This window comes from Euphorbia lathyris, chromosome 7 (genome assembly GCF_963576675.1).
Source record: "Euphorbia lathyris chromosome 7, ddEupLath1.1, whole genome shotgun sequence".
Classification (NCBI taxonomy): domain Eukaryota; kingdom Viridiplantae; phylum Streptophyta; class Magnoliopsida; order Malpighiales; family Euphorbiaceae; genus Euphorbia; species Euphorbia lathyris.
Genome location: NC_088916.1, coordinates 25,623,522 through 25,628,781, shown reverse-complemented (window position 1 = coordinate 25,628,781; position 5,260 = coordinate 25,623,522). Strand labels below are relative to the sequence as shown.

Sequence of the window (5,260 nt, the reverse complement as noted above, 5' to 3'; positions counted from 1 at the left end):
GGGTGCTCTAGTCTATAAGGTTGCTGCATAGCTGGTTGCCTCTGATTATCTTTCCAAGAGAAATTAGGATGGCTTCTCCATCCTAGGTTATAGGTGTTCGAATAAGGATTCGGTGGTTGGCGAGCAATGAAATCACACTGTTCCTGCATTGATGCACCTGGTTTGGTTCCTGGGCAATCTATGGGTCGATGAGGTCCACTGCAGAAATCACAACCATCGGGTGATAAGATCTCCATCGGCGCGAAAAGCTGTGTGTTGACTGCTGAGACGTTCATCTTTCCCATCATTTTGACCAGTTGTTCCATTTGTGATGATAACTTGCTAATTGCCTCGTTGTTTGCGGTATTCGTGACTCTCTTACCATCAGCTCTCACTGAGTGCCAGTTGTAACTAGTGTTGGCCACTCTCTCTATTAGCTCATACAATGCTTGAGGTTCAAGTTCCTCCGGATTTCCATTGGCAACTGATTCAATTTGTATCTTATACACGTTGGTCACTCCATTATAGAAGTTTTGCACTTGCATCCACATGGGTATGCCATGATTCGGTACTCTTCTCAACAATTCTTTGTATCTTTCCCATGCTTTAGATAACGATTCATCCTCCTCTTGAAAAAAATGAGAAACTTCATTCCTTAACTTGATTGCTTGTCTGGGCGGAAAATATTTCATTAAGAACATGGTAGCCATCTCCTCCCAGTTCGTGATAGATCCTGGTTGTAGATTTTTCAATCAATTCCTCGCCTTATCCTTCAAGGAAAAGGGAAACAGTTTGAGTCGGATAACCTCATCACTATCATTTCTGTGAGTATGAAATGTGTTGCACATGGTGACAAAGTCTTGAATGTGCGCATTTGGATCTTCATTTGGGTATCCTCCGAACTGCACAGCTGTTTGTAGCATCTGAACCATTGACGCTTTCACTTCGAACATTCGATTGCCTTCTTCTGGTAGGACGATGCATGACGAATGGCCCTCAGTAGATGGCCTGGAGTAATCCTTCATCCGCAATCTTTAGTTGCCATTATTATTATTATTTCGTTTTCACCATGACCCTCCTCATGGTTCTCATTCTGTCTCTCGTCGTTTGGCATTTCGACCTCGCGATCCATTCTGATGCGTCTAGCTTGTCTAAGTATTCGTCTCCTTCTTCTGTACGTTCTCTCTATTTCAACGTCTATAGGAAGGATAGGAACACCTGCTCTTCGGATACAAAGTAGAAACCGAAAAACCAAAGACTAGACAACAGATGGTTAACAGGTAACGAAATAAGCATACATATTCTTCAAAACTTAAGTTTAAACAATCCCCGGCAACGACGCCAAAAACTTGGTGTATTAAATAGGGACGCTAGCAAGTGTACTAGGTCGTCTATAATATTCGGTAAGACCAAGTGTCGTATTCCATAGGGATTGGTCTTTAGTGAGAAGAATAGGTTACCTTAAGTGTTAGATTCTTAACTTGGATGAATAATGTGCTGGATCTTAACATAAACAGAACTAGTGAAAAGTAAACTAAAGGAATCCAAGATAAACAAGCACAGATCTAGCCATACGCCTAACGAACAACTGTGCCTAAATTTTACCGCTGAATGATATAGATCTATATTCATGAGTTGGGTCTCTCTCTCTATGGTCACTAAGGTCCAGTGTCCCATTTCCAAAGATACTAAGTAAGTAATATTAACCAAGTGTCCTTGCGCTAACATACGAACAAGCATTAAGCAACAGAGAGCATTCATAAAGAAACCCCAATATGTGGTAGTTTTCATATCCGTCCACTACAACATATGCCGATTAGTTGTTTCCATTACGTCGGAGCACTATCGTGTCATCCTTGGTAACTATCAAATAGACTCGATCTTAATCTATTCTTTAAGCATGCTAATAACACTCAATCATGGATAAACATACTTCATTCATTAATAAAATATACTTACAGTCGCCGTTTAAATGGCTGGCTAGGCCTGCAGAGTGACTACTCACTCATTGACATGAGTGAACAGCTTGTTCTTCCCAAAAACATCTTTTCAACGGAAAATAAAAACAGAATATAAAAAGCTAAGGGTGGCGGTAATGACGAGGTCCCCTATTACAATCATCCTTCTCCTATTTATACTCCCCTTACATCAACCCTAATTACAAGGGCAAAAAGTCATAAAAAGGTAAAAACAAGGACAAGTAAACAATCTTTCTACACTTGGCGCAAGATGGAAAGTTGTCTTGCTTTCCATGTAATTCTCTCTTTCTCTCTCCTGTCACTTGCTCGACCTGCGCGTTTATCCGTTTTCCTTCCAAATGACCCGTTAAATGCTGTTGTTTAAGTTGTTATGTTCTACTGAGAGGCTGTTCGTGAAGATTCCTGCTTGAACTGTAATTTCTGGTTGTTTGTTCCATTTCTGGTTGAAAACTAGGACTTTGAAGCTCTTTTCCATGAATGATCATCCTCATAAATTTGCTCTTTTTACTTGCATCAGTGACTTGCTCTTGCTGACTTTGTCTTCTCTTTTCTTTTATAGACTTTCAGTTCCTGTTCTCGTTAGTTAACTTACTCAACATTGAACAAACTCATTAGTACAATTAAATCAAAGCATTTAAATTTAATTGTTTAATCATGGGATTAACTTAAATAATTTTGTCAGATCAAAATCATGTGGAAAGGTGTTTCAACAAACTCCCCCATTTTGATGTTGGCAAAATTATTGAACAAGGAACTCAGTGTTGAGCTCCCCCATGATAGTTGACCTTTTATATTCTTCTGAAAATACTCCCCCGTGAGGGTTGGATCTACTGACTTAGTTTAACTCTAAACCTTCTAAGATCTAATCGAGAGAAACCAAGGCTTGAATCCACTGACTTAGTTCAATTCTAAACCTTCTAAGATTTAATCGAAATAAGTCTAAGGTCAGCTTCAGAAGTAGGTCAATACTTGGAACATTTTATTGTTACTCAGTTTTGACACTTAGTTATGTAGAGTTGAGGTACGCTGAGTATATTTTACTTGTTTACTATCTGTGTTCACAAGTTTTAATTGATTGTTGTTTAATGAGTAGTTATATGAGAAAGGTCAGCACATAGAAAACACAGCATATAAGCATCACATATATAAAGACAGTTTGTAGAATAGATGCTTGTATATAGATAGTCAGCTTAATAAAGAGACATGCCAGATACAAAATACAAGTTTCAAGCTAAGTCTAGTTCTAGTTCTACTTCCTGATATTGACTTGAACTTGATTAGTTTTGGTTTTGGTTTGCTGGTTGGGCTTGACTATTCTTTGTTGCTGAGTTTGGTTGCCCGAGGCAGCAGAAGTTGAGCCAGGAGGCTTCTGCTGAGTTTGACGTTGAGTTCCGTCAGCTGGCTGGTCTTTCTCCCCCGTTTTTCCAGCATCGCCAGGCTGAGGGGCAAAAGCATAGAATTGCCCCTTTTGAACAGCACAAGTCAGTATGGTTGAGTACTGTTGCATTTGACTCGTACTTTTTTTAAGACCTGCATGCCATCGGCCATACTTGGTGCGAGGATTTGAATGTGAGCGTTGAGCATACTGAGTAAGAACTCAAGTGACTTCCCGATCCAAGTAATGGAATCGGTCATCCTAGCATAGGATTGATAGTACATCCTGAGCATTGAAGCATCGTACGTATGATGATGAGCGTTGATTTGCCGAACATGCGCAAGAGTTGATCGGGTGCAGTGCAGAATATCATTGGTCTTTACCTGGTCAGTGTCCATTTCTTCTTTGCTCAAATTGAGTAGGCGTATAGCCTCACCAATTTGTTCTATGGAGCATTGAGAAGTGGAGGAGATAAGTTCATGAGCTCCGATTAGCTCAGCGATCAGCTGGGTGAAATGCTGAGTGACTTCAGCAGAAGTTTCCGATGATGAGTTCACATCAGATAGGGCATTGATTTTCCCTTCAATTGAGTCCATGTGGTGAACCATCATAAGCTGAAGATCCGCCAGCTTGACCATAAATTCTTGCTTGGGCTGTTGAGAGAACAAAGAAGTCATAACATTCATAAGCTCCTTGAGACCTTTGAGTTTGGTCAGAAGTTGCGTAACGGGTGAGAGTTGAGTAGACTCAGCAGGAGCGAACCTAGCAACATCGGCTTGAGACTGATTTATCTCTTGGAGTAGAGCAGATGATTCTTCTTCCGGACTCAGAAGCATCCAAATAAGTGTAGGGATCATCAGTGTTATGCTCAGGGGCCGTTTTCTAGTTAGCAGCATGTGTTGGAGAAGTTTGGTGAGGCCTAGAAGTAGAGGTGTCAGCTTGATTAGGAGTTGCACTTTTATTATTGAGGCCAGCAGCAGAGGCTGACTGGCTTACTAACTGCTCAGTAGAAGATGGAAGTGTTTGCTCAGCAGTATTAGTTACCTGCTCAGGGTCAGTCTGAAGTTGAGTTGAAACTTGAGGTTGAAGCAACTCAGAACTGTCTTTAGCAAGAGGATTTTCCTTTGCTAACTCGGTGTGTTGAGCAGCTAGAACTTCGAGCACTTGCTCAGTTGAAGGTGGAGCAGCGGTGTCGGCAGAAGTTTGACCCTTAGGAGCTTTTGGGTCGGCTTGTTCCTTAGTTTGAGAAACAAAGGATTGCTTTTCTTTCACTTGACTTAGAGTGGGCTCGGTGATAGTAGTGAAGAAGTTGAATTCAAGCCCAGTCAGGTCAGTGATGGGGTCCCTTAGCGGAGCATCATCCAAGATGTCTATGAAGTTAGGCTTCTGTGCCTTCCGCTTGAATCGTTTCTCAGTGCTTCCTTTGTTATTTTTGGTTGGAGGAGAAGGGACAGCAGAAATGGGTTCTGGGGACTCAGGAGAAGAGTTGAGTCTGAAGTCAGCATAAACGTTCTCAACAACCTTATCCTTCACAGGAGACTCAGCTCCTTGCTCATCAGCTTGTTCAGCTTCAGCTATGTTACTAGGCTCGGCAGAATGTATCTTGTCAGCATTAGCCTGTTCTTCGGTACAACCTTGTTCTTCCTCTTGATCACAAGCTGTCTTTTCTAGGTCGATCTCCTAAGCTCGCAGGAAGTGACAATCCTTGGTGATGACAAAGTCAAGGGGGGAAGCTTCCAAATGTGTCATCCCAGAGGTCTTCTTCCTCTTAGGGGTTGCTCGAGAGTCTCCTCACTTTCTTCCTCAGGGTCAGCTCTCTTCTTTTTTTTCTCAGCTGACTCTGGTTTCTTTTGCACTGACTCAGCAACTGCAGCTTTCTTCTCACTAACCACCACCCTGATCTTCTTTACAGCGTTGTTAATATCTT

At 41.6% G+C, this 5,260-nt stretch overlaps 1 non-coding gene across 1 annotated transcript; it reads left to right on the top strand.

The window, feature by feature from the left end:
• The first annotated feature begins 534 nt into the window (after positions 1-534).
• LOC136201750 (small nucleolar RNA R71) lies at positions 535-641 on the top strand. Its single transcript, XR_010674093.1, has one exon. It is a non-coding gene; the product is annotated as a small nucleolar RNA R71 (small nucleolar RNA).
• Positions 642-5,260: the final 4,619 nt, after the last annotated feature.